Genomic DNA, 15109 nt, shown 5'->3' on the forward strand with positions numbered 1-15109 from the left:
GAATGGAAGGAGAGAGACGGGTCTGTAGCTATCTGTAAGTGAAGTGTTTAATTTTGGTTTTTTTGGGAGTTGGGTTTACGAGAGTGTTTTTGTGTGGTGTGTGGGTGTGTGTGTGGGGAGAGGTGTTTTTATTGTGTGTGTGTGTTCTGGAGAGTGTAGGAGAGATTGCTTGGAGGAGGTGTGAGGGGATTGGGTTTAAAGGGCATGTTGTAGGATGGCAGGAGAGGAGAAGTTTTGATACATCTGCCTCAGTGAGGGAACAGAAGGACAAGATGGGAGTTTTAGCAGTGGGTTTAAAAGCTCTTTTAATTTATAATGCAAGAACAAAGCAAGTTTCACATATATAAACTTCAACCTTAGCCCATAACAGATCAATTATTGAAACTGGATGCGATAGTCAAAGAGAGGAGGACAAATGGTCATACATTATTATTATTATTTTATTTTATTTTTTTTTTTATTTTTTTTGGTGAAAGATTAAATAAATCAAATAAAATATAGCACTTTTGCATGCTACTTCCCAAATTCATATTTATCACACACAAAATTTGTCATGTGGTCAAATTTAAAATACAGTGTTTTCTATTTTATAATTTTGCTGCATGGTCAAGAAACATTTCTTCTTATCAGTGGTGAAAACAGCTGTGCTGCTTCATATTTCTGTGAAAATCGTGATACACTATAATGCAAAAGTTTGGAAACAAATAAATTAATTAATACTTTTATTAGGCAGTAATACATTTATTGTTAAGAAAAGTTTTTTTTTTTTTTTTTTTTTTTTTGTGAAGCTGCTAAACTCCACTCATTAAAGAAATATATGCTGCTGTTTTAAACTTCTAAACTGGATTCTTCAACAGAAATATTTTAAATATCACGAATATTGAGATGAACTTATCTGCATCTTATGTACATGCCGTATCGAAACATCTATATTCTATAATACGCCACGGAGCGTACTGCAAAAATAGCACGCGCTTATGCTGCAGATAATAAATGTACATTGGTGTAATTACCTGTAATTATAAGAGGGGAACTTCTTGCTCTCCTTCAGAAGCAGTCTGTAGAGTGACAGTACATGCTCTCTGCTGGACGCAGCCATGATGGAAACAGAGCTGTCAGTTCAACGCGCCTGAACACATACACTCGCTTTTCTGTTCAAATACAGAAGTCAAGCGGATTTTCAAGTTTAATTAACGAAGTATTCTATATTTAAAATATTTACAGTACACATAATGCGCTCTAAATAAATATATGCTACGAGATGTTGTGTTTACAGTGATCAGGCACATCAGCAGTCGTCTCAATAACAGCACGCGTGTCATCAGAGGTGAGTAGTTTCCATGCGTGGATTGCACACATTTGTTCTGTATTTGTAAATTATGAAATGTGTCAGGACGATTATGTTATTTGAAGTGGTCCAATGGCTCGTTATTGTGTGTATTAAGTTGTAAGTTTGTGTGTAAAGGTTTGTGTGATCATTGAGTTTGATTGATCAGTCATTCAATCATGTCAATTATCTGCTGTTTATATTGAGTATCCTGCCATAAAACATCTCTAACTATTTACACCAAGCTATGATGTGTGACTTTCATGAGGATGTGATTTAATGGCACAGTGGGAGATCTTTAGACCTGTTATACGAGACATAATTTATAATTACATGTTACAAATAACACTGCTTTTGTGTGTATAATTAAAATTATTACTATGCTTTGTCACATTAAGAATGTCTTGCTCTTGTGCAGGCAATTCAGATGTGCATTTGGCCTTCATGCTCTGTGTGTGATCTCGGGTGCTCTGTTAATTTTGATATATAAAATTTAATTTATATTTATTATTAATAATTTTGACAGTATATTGTGATAAAAATTATTTAGTTTAAATACATTTCTAATTTAACACTGTTCATATATATATATATATATATATATATACCACCACTAATATATATATATATATATACACACATACAGGTGCTGGTCATATAATTAGAATATCATCAAAAAGTTTATTTCACTAATTCCATTCAAAAAGTAAAACTTGTATATTATATTTATTCATTACACACAGACTGATATATTTCAAATGTTTAGTTCTTTTAAGTTTGATGTTTATAACTGACAACTAAGGAAAATCCCAAATTCAGTATCTCAGAAAATTAGAATATTGTGAAAAGGTTCAATATTGAAGACACCTGATGCCACACTCTAATCAGTTAATTAACTCAAAACACCTGCAAAGCCTTTAAATGGTCTCTCAGTCTAGTTCTGTAGGCTACACAATCATGGGGAAGACTGCTGACTTGACAGTTGTCCAAAAGATGACCATTGACACCTTGCACAAGGAGGGCAAGACACAAAAGGTCATTTCAAAAGAGGCTGGCTGTTCACAAAGCTCTGTGTCCAAGCACATTAATAGAGAGGCGAAGGGAAGGAAAAGATGTGGTAGAAAAAAGTGTACAAGCAATAGGGATAACTGCACCCTGGAGAGGATTGTGAAACAAAACCCACTCAAAAATGTGGGGGAGATTCACAAAGAGTGGACTGCAGCTGGACTCAGTGCTTCAAGAACCACTACACAAAGACATATGCAAGACATGGGTTTCAGCTGTCAGATTCCTTGTGTCAAGCCACTCTTGAACAACAGACAGCGTCAGAAGCGTCTTGCTTCAAAAAGGACTGGACTGCTGCTGAGTGGTCCAAAGTTATGTGCTCTGATGAAAGTAAATTTTGCATTTCCTTTGGATATCAGGGTCCCAGAGTCTGGAGGAAGAGAGGAGAGGCACACAATCCACATTTCTTGAGGTCCAGTGTAAAGTTTCCACTGTCAGTGATGGTTTGGGGTGCCATGTCATCTGCTGGTGTTGGTCCACTGTGTTTTCTGAGGTCCAAGGTAAAGTATACGCAGCGGTATACCAGGAAGTTTAAGAGCACTTCATGCTTCCTGCTGCTGACCAACTTTATGGAGATGCAGATTTCATTTTCCAACAGGACGTGGCACCTGCACACAGTGCCAAAGCTACCAGTACCTGGTTTAAGGACCATGGTATCCCTGTTCTTAATTGGCCAGCAAACTCGCGTGACCTTAACCCCATAGAAAATCTATGGGGTATTGTGAAGAGGAAGATGCGATATGCTAGACCCAACAATGTAGAAGAGCTGAAGGCCACTATCAGAGCAACCTGGGCTCTCATAACACCTGAGCAGTGCCACAGACTGATCGACTCCATGCCACGCCACATTGCTGCAGTAATTCAGCCAAAAGGAGCCCCAACTAAGTATTGAGTGCTGTACATGCTCATACTTTTCGTTTTTATACCTTTAGTTGGCCAAGATTTCTAAAAATCCTTTCTTTGTATTGGTCTTAAGTTATATTTTAATTTTCTGAGATAATGAATTTGGAATTTTCCTTAGTTGTCAGTTATAATCATCATAATTAAAAGAAATAAACATTCTAAATATATCAGTCTGTGTGTAATGAATGAATATAATATACAAGTTTCACTTTTTGAATCGAATTAGTGAAATAAATCAACTTTTTGATGATATTATATGACCAGCACCTGTATGTATGTATGTGTGTGTATATATATATGTGTGTGTGTGTGTGTGTCCTTTTTATTGTTATATTATAATTCAGTTTAATTCAACATTGGTATCTTTCCATAGGCCAAATTCTCACTGTTCTTGAACAAATCAACAACTCCAAAATAATAATTATCAGTATGAAATAAAAAATTTAAACAACATAAGAAATATACTGTAATAATACTAAAAAAATAATAAAAAATAAATATAGTGTTAAATTATTTTATTTTACTGTAAAATTACAATACTGAAATTCATGTCTTTCAAAACATCAAGTTTTTATTTGACAGGTTGCCAGCATTTAAAAAATTGCACTGCATATTGTGTATCCCTTCTCCAGATGCTTTTAACTTCAAAATGCACAACATTTTCTCTGCTGTTAAAGCTATTGAAATATTGACCATTTGACCTGCTTCCACTGCCATTTCAAGCTAAATGCTATATCAGTTAGAATTTATGTTTATTAACAACAGTACAGCTACACATCTTCTGTATTTATGTGTTTCTTTCACCAGAATCCATTTTTTTTTTTTTTTTAGCCAGGGACCTTTGGTTAAGTTGGATGACCCAGCTTTGATCATATCCATTTTTTTTTCATCTTGTGTTTTTTTGTTTAACTTAATGTTTGAGATTTGTTAATTCTCAAACGAACGTCTCTGTGATGTGTTGAAATCTGTGTGAGGCGCTGCTGGAAACGACTGCCATCCATCAGTAAAACAAATGCTTAATTTAGCAGGACTGAACATGTTTCTGTTGTTGTAAAATGAACTGTAAAGTTCTGCTGAATTAACATGCTGATGACTGTTGGTGTTTTTATGAGTTTTTATGAGTAGTCTAGTTTTTTAGTCACTTTAATGAGTAGTCCAGTAAGTCTTCAGTGGATTGGAAACTAGTGCTGGTGACAAAATCTGACATTATGGTTTAAATAAGAACCATAAAATAAGTTAATATGGCTGTTGCAACTCATTCTGGAGAACCCTTAGAGAAACCAGACTTTATTACTGAGATGTTTGGACTGAATAGAACAGTCTGGGAGTGGACGTTTGTTTTGTCCTTTGAAGAATAAATAAATAAATACACATAACTACTGGCAATAGACAGTCAACCTTTTGTGTGTGTGTGTGTGTGTGTGTGTGTGTGTGTGTGTGTGTGTGTGTGTGACTGCACTGTTTTTAGAGCATTTATTATGCTGTTATGTTTGTGTTCTGTGTATTTGCAGCTCATGTGTTTATTCAGTGCTGCACAGTATGCTGCCAAGGTTTTAGCTTAAATTGTTATTTCTCAAGGCTGATTCTCTGCCGATAACAAATCAACCCATCATCACCATCCGCTTTGTGAAAAACACAAGCAGCATGAGGAACATGTCTCTGGTGCATGAAGAAGGGTCTGTCTTTGAGCCGCGGAGATGGATGTTGTGCTCATAGCACATGATTGTGGGGAGGTGTAGTGCTCGGCGGGGTTGGGGCTGAAGATGAGCTTGTGTTTAAAGGGTGTCCGCTTCTCTGTGCCACTTGGAGAAGGTCACAGACGTGTCCTGTTTGCAGATGGCCTTAGCTTTGAGTGGAAAGGTCACCAGCAAGTAGCAGGTCAAGGCAACAGACTGTAAAATCCTGTCAGCTGATTGTCAAACATGCAAGCTTGGGAAAGCACCACATTAAAAAAAAAAAAAAAAAAAAAGTAGATCTATTTTTAAATGCAATACAATTTATTTTTATCATGTCAAAAGATGATAAATAAGCAGGAAGAAATAGTGTCTAAAATCTTGCATTAACTAAAAATCTTAGGTTTAAAAATGTTGCCAAGATTGATGATAACAATTAGTTTTCTGAAAACAGCATATTTTATAAAAGGATAACAGCACACAAATAAATACACCAAGAAACATCAGGGGAAACTATTTATAAATGAAAATTCAAACAACATTGAACTTTAAAAGTAAAACAAAACTTGTATGCACTCATGAACTATTTTAATTATGAAGGCATATACAGAAACAATGAAACGTTTGGACAACGATGTATTCTTTCGTCTTTACTACTGTTTAAAAATGTGGGTCCTTATTTATTTATTTATAGATATTTCAGAAAGGATGTAAATTGATCAAAAGACAATTATAATGCAAAAAAAATGCTATTCTTTTGAATTTGTTTTTTAAATAAAAAAAGCCTGAAAGTTTTTTGAGCAGCATATTAGAATGATTTCTGAAGATCATGTGACACTGAAGACTGGAGTAATGATGCTGAAAATTCAGCTACGAATCACAGAAATAAATTCCATTTTAACAGATATTCACATAGAAAACAGTTATTTATTTTAGTTAATTTTAATAAAGTTTTGTAAAAAATATTTCACCATATTACTGTTTTCACTGTATTTTTTTTATCAAAGAAATTCAGCCATGTTGAGCATAATACACAAACATAATACAGTACATAAAGGTCTTTACAGTAATGAGAAACATGTCCAGATCTGACCCATGTCCTGATACTGTATGTGTGTATTTATCACCCATGATGCAGATATTTGATGATTACACCTTGCTCTTTTATCAGTACTGTTGAATATTCAAATATTCAAATCCATTTTCATGTGACTATTTCAAGAAGGCATTCGAGTTACTTTGGCACCTCTCAGTTTAAATGTCAATTTCATGTGAAGAAAACCACTGGATCTATGTCCAGATGAATCTAAAGGGAAGCCAGATGTAATTTTGAGTGTGTGTAGGTTTGTCATCTGGATAATGTTCTTCAATTTTCATTTATGCTCAGGTCCATGAACACAGTGCGCATGAAAGTAGGGTCAAAAGATTTCCTTTAGCAATCAGTGCTGTTTTTCAAGGCTGTGTTGTTAGACGATTCTTGTTTTCATGTTGATGACATCCAGTTTTCATTGGAGATCCAGACAGCTTGTTAGTGTACTTTGTTTCTCTCTTTTGTCTAGTGGTTGTGTCATTCTTCCCTGATATCATCTAGAAACACACAAGAGTCTTTTTTCTTTGCTCACTTGAAAATCTCTATACAAGAATTCAAACACCAAATTTATTTAAAATGTCCTATTTAGGTTTTTGGATGCCATTTCTTTAATATAATATTATGCAATATCATTTGGCAGGATAGAATAAAATGATGAAAATTGTTATGCAATTAATTGACTGCAACACACTAATTTATGCACTGCGTCTTTTTTCACATTTTTATTGAATGGCTGATCTGTCGCACCATTTGTCAGCTGAAGGCTTTAGTCTACAGTCGTCTCATTGCACTGCAGTATTTTCTGTCCTGTTCGGAGTGGTTCATTTTGTCCTCTCCCTGAGGACTGCTTCTGTCTTTGCAGTGTTGGCGTTAATGTTTTCTTTCAACTTTCATATTCTTTCTTCACTTGACATCTTTATAGTCTCAGGGTGTTGAAGAAATTGCGATTAAAAAAAAAAATATATAGGAAAGAAACGCTTTTGAGAGACATTGTGCATTCATTGTAGGCCAATACTGGAATAACTGTAACGGTCCGTGCAAGAAAGCTCACAAAGATGAACATAAACACTAGGAAATAGACTTTATATATCTAAAACATTTACTAAAAATAACATTTAAGGGATAGTTCACCCAAAAATGAAGATTACCTCACTTTGCTTCAGAAGGCCTTTATTAAGCCACGTTAAGCACTTTTTAGGATGGATGGATGCACTTTTTTGAGCTTCAAAATCTCAACCCTCATTCACTGCCTTTATAAAGGGTGAGTAAATCATGGGGTAATTTTTGGGTGAACTATTCCTTTAAAACAGAAAGTAAATACAAATATTTTAAAGTATTAAAAAAAAAAAAAACTAAACTAATTAAAATGTGTTTTTCAGTTAGAGGAGCAATTAGAAACCAAACTGCATAAATCAATACACATACTTCTGATACAAAAAAACATCTAGCAACCATGTTTTCTACATTTTGTTGGCTAAATGAACATAAAATTTAGATTTAGGCAATAAATATTGTACATTATCATTGACATCCAATTACATTGTCTTAGTGCAGGCTCTTCTATTAATATTTTTGTGTGATGACTCAAACATACAATGCTTTAAACCAATTAATTAAAACATACAGTGCTGATTTGTGGAAATTAATCATATATTAAGCATCAGCATTTATGCAATCATATAGCATCAGTATTTTTAAAATCAGAGACACTACTAAAATAGCTTAATTTAAAGTCGAGACACTCATGTTAAGTTTGAAACTACTGGCACACGTTATGAGAAAAATGACCTTTATTCCGTGGAACAAAATGGTTCTTGTTTCCTCCTCCTTTGCTTTCATTAGTATAATGTTCAAATATGTAAATCATGTACAGCCTTGTTGGCTATTATTTTAATTGTTCTGCTTTTTTGCCAGATGCTCTTTTGGCTTTCATTTGTATTTGTCAGGCATCTCCAATACCAAAGTGGAAGCAGTCTAGAGCAACTTTAGGCAGGGTACTTTCAAGCAAGCATGAACCTTAGTCTCCAGCTTTTCCTCCAGCGTTGCATGATGCAGGACTTTCCCCATCATGCAGTGCTCACAGCTGAGTACTGGAGCTTGCATGGGAGTCTTCATCTCGCAGATCCTGCTGCGTCTGCACTGCATCAACTCACCACCCACTCACTCCTGAACCCAGAATGCACTCGAGTGCAGACGATTACTGAGCCTACATCCATCAGCAGCCCACTGGCCGGCTCTGACAGGGCTACACAGAGCGTCCGGGTGCTCTGATCACCTGAAGGCCAGCGGTCGAGTCGTGTATTCAGCCTGTGTGTGATTATGTGGGTGAAGAAGAGCAGGGCTGTTTCTTGTCCATCTCAGTGAAGCAGTCAAGCTTAAGTGGCTGTCATTGATTTCCAATGGGATGTTTGTTACGAGTGCGTGTGATTTGTCCTGTGGTTGGTCGGGAGGATTAGGGCTTGAATGAGATTTAGGCTTGCCGATCTACTTGATTCCAGGATCCATTTTTTAAACTGGGTTCAAATCACACAAACCTCATTCTGAGGTGGAATGCATGTGATCATTTGCATTTGTAGTGTGAATGCAACTCCATTCCTAACAAAATCAAAGACTCGCTACTCAAATCAGCCAGCCACTGCACTATTACGAAGGTTTACTTTTTGCTGGTTATTCATTTATAAGAATATGAAACTGAACAAACATTTTAGAGAAGATCTAAATGTACAAGAACAGAACTGATGGGTCAATGACAAATAAGAGTTCCCAAAATAGTAAAAAGAAAAAGCTTGTTACACTTTATTTTAAGGTGTCCTAGTAACAGTTATGCATTGTATGTATTTATGCATAATTTACTGTTATTACTATAATAATGTAAGTAATATAACATGTAAACATGTAACAAAGACACTGTAAAATAAAATGTTACTAAAAATCTTTTAAAAATCTAGTTAAAAAAAAAAAAAAAACGTGGCAAGTTATTAGAAAAGTAATCTTTATATTCGTTTTGGTTTCAACTTTTGTACATTTTTAAGAAAAGTGTCAATTTAATGCCTCTTAAAAATGTAATGTGGTGTAACCATCAAGCAGAATTAATAACCATTTCTCCACAGCTTGAATACATGTGTGTACACAATTTAATTATTTTTCAAAAGGTTTCAGAAATATTTTTGTAACCCAAACTTATCTTGTTTTGTCATAAAAAAGGTCAAATGATCTGATATTTTGGTATTTTATGATTAGACCCAGTGTTATTTTATACTATTATAGTTTTTGTTAATATTTAAAATTTTAAATGTTTTCATTTTCATTTTAGATAAAATTGTGTCCATTTTGTTGTGTTTTTGTCAATATGATTAGTTTTTGTGATTGGTTTAGATTTTTTATTTATTTTTTTTTTTAAATGAAGTATTAATTTTTAGTTTTATTTTATTTAGTTTTAGTTATTTCAGTACATCAATTTAAACTGAGAAATGCTGCCTTGGCAAATAGTTGAAATAAAATAAGTTTAAGTATTTTACGATAATAAAGAATTTTGAACTATAATAACCCTAACTGGTCCACATGGCTTGGCAGTCAGCATTTTTTTAAAATATATATTTTACCTTTTAATATTAATAATATTTTAAGAAAAACGCCAATAAGTAGTAATAATAAAGTTTATTTATTTACATTTTCTTACTTTCGATATCAGGACAGTTGTACCATGCTGACACTTTTTATGCCTCCAAAACCTATTACAATAAATCTTAATTGTGAAATGAAAAACATGCTCATCATCATAGATGTGTATGCAGCTCATCGTATACATTAATTATTGTATTTTTAAATAAATTCATAGATCCGGACAACATTACCATTGTGTGGTTGACCCTGAATATCAACATGCAGTGACAGATGAGATGAAGTACACTGAGGTAGTAACACATTCATGTAGTGATGATTTCCTCAAATCCGATCATAAGTGGTCACAGGAGATGTGTTTGAGACATGTTACTACCAAAAGTCAATGTTGATCTGCCTCAGCTGACGGTTTGCGATCAGATCGGCTGAGACGGATGGTGTAAACAGGGCCTCAGAGATCCTGCGGTCAATCTCAGGTGAGTCAATATGACGAGAACAAGAGTTCCTTGTGATTATTGTCCTTTACTACATCAACGGCTGGTCATTACTCAGCGTGCACGTGGATTTCACAGGTTTGAACCCATTGATCTGTGTCTCCAGCGATTAATTCAAACCTGGTAGGGACTGTGACTGGATCCATAATACTTAAACAAGTTTTCCAGCTCGCTCTTCGGTTCCTTCTACACCGGTATAGGCTCGTGTGACATTTTGTCATCTCATGTTGAGCATTTCATTGATTTCATTGTGGTGTTGTTGATATTCACTATGCCACACTGCATTTCAGCTGACGAACTGCCAGAGCTGAGAAATAATGCTGTGGTGTCTAGTGTTTCATTTATGCTTAGACATGCTAAGATGCTAAGACTCGCTTTTGCCAGGAGCACTAAAATCTATGGATGATGGATGCATTGAACACAAGGGGAAATAGGGTTCAAATCGGAGGTTTGTTTGTTCTGACAACAAATTACTTTTCTTTTTTTTTTTTTGTCTGAAATCTGACATTTTTCATGGTTTAAGTTCATTCTTATCACTTTTATAGTCCTTTTTTAGTGTAACTGGAGGGACAATCAAACTGAAGAATAATTATTTCCATGTATTCTACATGAAAATTCTAAAAATTAAAAAAAGCTAGTTGTATAAAAATTTAAATACACATCACATCATTAAAATGTACAATTATTTAGCTGAAAATAATGCTGAAAATATAATATAAAAAAGGAATTTTAATTTTGACAATTTCTAAAAATGCAGGAATTTTGTTATTAAATAAGCATATATATATATATATATATAATATATATATTATATATATAATGAAAACATTTTATTTTTTAAAGTTTTTGTATTTTTTTTTTAGTTTTGATTTTTAAGTAAAAAAATAGGGGAAAAAATAACAAGATAACATAATCTACATAAGTCTTGATGAATTAATTTATTATCAGGCTCATTCATTCATTTGTATTATTAATAGATGCTTAACTATCTAATAGGTGTTTTAAGTGGATAAAAGTCCCCTAAATTAGTCAATTTAAGTAAATGTTAATTGGAACATAAAATATCTACCTAAGGCTCCACCATGTCTAAAAAGCATTTAATTTAATAAATTATCATTCATATAATAAAATAAGCAAATATAATAATATAACAAAATTATTTCAAATAAATACAATAAAAATATTATTACATCTACATTTATTCATTTGGCAGATGCTTTTATCCAAAGCGACTTACAGTTGAGGAATATAACAAGCGATTTACCATATAGATGGCAATAAACATGAGAAGTGCCCGTTATACAAGGTTTCAGTTATCGTTTAAAATAGTAAAGCTAGGACAGGAAGGGGTAAAGGATTATAAAAGATAATATAAAAAAATGATTAATAGAGAATAGAAAATTAATATAATTTATTTTATTTAATTTTTTTCTTTTTATGAGGAGGCAATTTGATGCCCACAGAAGAGATGAGTTTTCAGTTGTTTCTTGAAGATTGTGAGGTATTTGGCTGTTCAGATGGAGTTAGGCAGGTCATTCCACCAACAGGGTACAGTGAAAGAAAACGTACAATCTTTTGCAGAGGTCTTATTGCACATGTTGTGTGTCCAGCCAGAAGAGCACTGCGATAGTCCAGCCAAGAAATCACAAGAACGTGGACGAGAAGCTGTGTTGCACACTCTGTTAGGAAGGGTATGATCTTCTTGATGTTGTATAGTGTGAACCTGCATGATGATCATGCTGTTTTTGCAATATGATCCTTAAAGGTCAGCTGATCATCAAGAATCACCCTAAGATTTTTGGCCGAACTCAATGGGATTATCGTTGAGGAGCTCAGCTGGATTGTAAACTGGTGCTGTACTGATGAGGTGGCTGGGAAGATGAGAAGCTCTGTCTTTGCCAGGTTGAGCTGCAGGTGATGCTCTTTCATCCATGCTGAGATGTCCATAAGGCAGTCTGTAATCCGAGTAGGTACCATTGGATCATCTGGCTAAAACGAGAGGCAGAGCTGGGTGTCATCGGCATAGCAAAGGTATAAAACCATGTACCTGAATGATGGGCCCCAGTGATGTAGTGCATATAGAGAAGAGGAGGAGCCCAAGAACTGATCCCTGAGGAACCCCAGTGACCATTTGATGTGATTTGGATACCTTTCCTTCCCAAGACACTCCCCTCAATGTAATTCTTAACTTTAATTATTTTTGACACTTCTGAAGTCACAGAATTGACCATGCTTAATTAATATAATATCAAAACTTAAAATGGAAATAGATAGATCAATAGATGATGTTGATGAGCCTTTGGACATTGTGTTGGACAACATTCACACAAAAACGTATTATTATTATTATTATTATTATTATTATATATGCTCTTCTGGCTGGACTCTTCTGTGCAATCAGACCTCTGCAAAAGATTGTACGTTTTTATATATATATATATATATATATATATATATATATATATATATTCCATTCCTAATGTCATTACATCCAAGTCCTGGGGAAATGATATAATCTCTGTTGGACAAGAAGTAGAACACTCTGGTGAAAATAAAGGCTCGGGGCATTATGGAGATTATTTGAAACATTGTTTACTACAGACTCCAATTTTGCCACCATCATGTTCTCTGCACTGAAACTGGCAGCAGCTTGATCAGTTTATTCAATCGTTTTCAATCACCTGAACTGTTGTTGCTCCCACAGCAGAGGAAAGCATGCTCAAAGTACACTGACCATTACAGACTGGTCAGATAGGTGAAGTTGAAAGTAAAATCCTACTTGGAAACTGTTTTCCAACTCTGTTGTTATTGAAATAGCTTTTGCTGTCAGAGCCATGACCTAACGGTTAGTGCACACACTTTGATAAACCAGGCTGTGGTGCTCAGGTTTTTATTTCAACCCAATCTTCCTCTGAAGAAGGTTTTAGCTGAACAATTGTCCTGTTTGATTGGTAGTATCTGTAACAGGACTCGTAACAGTGTATTTCACATCGTCCTGTCAGAGTCCACGAGCTGCTCGGCTTGTTCATTGAGAAATGTTATTAGTCTGGCCTCAGTCTTTTAGTGCAAATTAAACTAGTCTATCTTCACTTTTGGCCTTCTGGCGGTGCATCAGTCAGACAAGGAGCTTCTACATTTAAAACCATTACCGCCATGAACATGTAATGGAGGGAATGGATTATCGTTCTGAAGGAACCTGGCAGTTTTTCTTAATGATGGCCTCCCGGCATTTCTCAAAGGAGCTGAACATATTTTCAGCTCATCTCCACTTACATACTGTGGAAAAAAATGACTGAATTCACAAATGTAGCATAATGGGAAACAAATTTAGCAAGTCAGCAGAAACAGAAGTGTGTCTCGTTGGGTTAAATCACTAGGTGTTTTAAGTGGGTGCAGTTCCCCAAAGTAGTCCATTTAAAAATAAATAAATAAAATATACCTAAGGCTCAAGCATTATTATTACTATATCAATATATATCAATATATATATATATATATATACAGTCGTGGCCAAAAGTTTTGAGAATTACATAAATATTAGTTTTCAAAAAGTTTGCTGCTAAACTGCTTTGTTTCAGTTGTTTCTGTGATGTACTGAAATATAATTACAAGCACTTCATACGTTTCAAAGGCTTTTATCGACAATTACATGACATTTATGCAAAGAGTCAGTATTTGCAGTGTTAGCCCTTCTTTTTCAGGACCTCTGCAATTCGACTGGGCATGCTCTCAATCAACTTCTGGGCCAAATCCTGACTGATAGCAACCCATTCTTTTATAATAACTTCTTGGAGTTTGTCAGAATTAGTGGGTTTTTCCACCCGCCTCTTGAGGATTGACCACAAGTTCTCAATGGGATTAAGATCTGGGGAGTGGAGTTCCCAGGCCATGGACCCAAAATTTCAACATTCTGGTCCCCGAGCCACTTAGTTATCACTTTTTGCCTTATGGCACGGGCTCCATCGTGCTGGAAAATGCATTGTTCTTCCCAAACTGTTGTTGGTTGTTGGAAGAAGTTGCTGTTGGAGGGTGTTTTGGTACCATTCTTTATTCATGGCTGTGTTTTTGGGCAGAATTGTGATTGAGCCACCTCCCTTGGATGAGGAGCAACCCCACACATGAATGGTGTCAGGATGCTTTATGTTGGCATGACACAGGACTGATGGTAGCGCTCACCTTTTCTTCTCCGGACAAGCCTTTTTCCAGATGCCCCAAACAATCGGCACAAAGGGGCTTCATCGGAGAATATGACTTTGCCCCCAGTCCTCAGCAGTCCATTCACTATACTTCTGCAGAAGATCAATCTGTCCTGATGTTTTTTTTTGGAGAGAAGTGGCTTTCTTGCTGTCGCCCTTCTTGACACCAGCCATCTTCCAAAAGTCCGGTTTCTTTCGCCTCACTGTGCGTGCAGATGCGCTCACACCTGCCTGCAAGCTCTGCACTGGTGGCACTGGGTCCGATCCCGCAGCTGAATCCTCTTTAGGAGACGCACATCCTGGCGCTTGCTGGGCTTTCTTGGATGCCCTGAAGCCTTCTTTACAAGAATTGAACGTCTTTCCTTTAGTTCTTGATGAACCTATAAATTGTTGATTTAGGTTGCAATCTTAGTAGCCCACAATATCCTTGCCTAGGAAGCCATTTTTATGCAACGCAATGATGGCTGCACGTGTTTCTTTGCAGGTCACCATGGTTAACAATGGAAGAACAATGATTTTTGGTTTGTAATTATTTTTATCGTGTAAAGTGTTATATTATTAAACTTTAAGCCTGACATAATGATCTCTAGCCTTGTGCTCGTCAACATTCTCACCTGAGTTAACAAGATGATTACTGAAATGATCTCAGCAGGTCTTTTAATGACAGCAATGAAATGCAGTGGAAAGGTTTTTTTTGGGATTAAGTAATTTTCATGGCAAAGAAGGACTATGCAATTCAT

General features: G+C 35.3%; 1 protein-coding gene across 1 annotated transcript in view; it reads left to right on the plus strand.

Moving 5' to 3' along the window:
- Positions 1-1065: 1065 nt before the first annotated feature.
- Positions 1066-15109, plus strand: part of LOC122135315 (phenylalanine--tRNA ligase, mitochondrial-like) — a 52852-nt gene continuing 38808 nt past the window's right edge. Inside the window, exon 1 of the mRNA XM_042714054.1 lies at positions 1066-1327. The gene's annotated coding sequence lies outside the window, so the exon portion shown is untranslated. The remainder of the gene's footprint in view (positions 1328-15109) is intronic.

Source organism: Cyprinus carpio, chromosome A24 (assembly GCF_018340385.1).
Source record: "Cyprinus carpio isolate SPL01 chromosome A24, ASM1834038v1, whole genome shotgun sequence".
Classification (NCBI taxonomy): domain Eukaryota; kingdom Metazoa; phylum Chordata; class Actinopteri; order Cypriniformes; family Cyprinidae; genus Cyprinus; species Cyprinus carpio.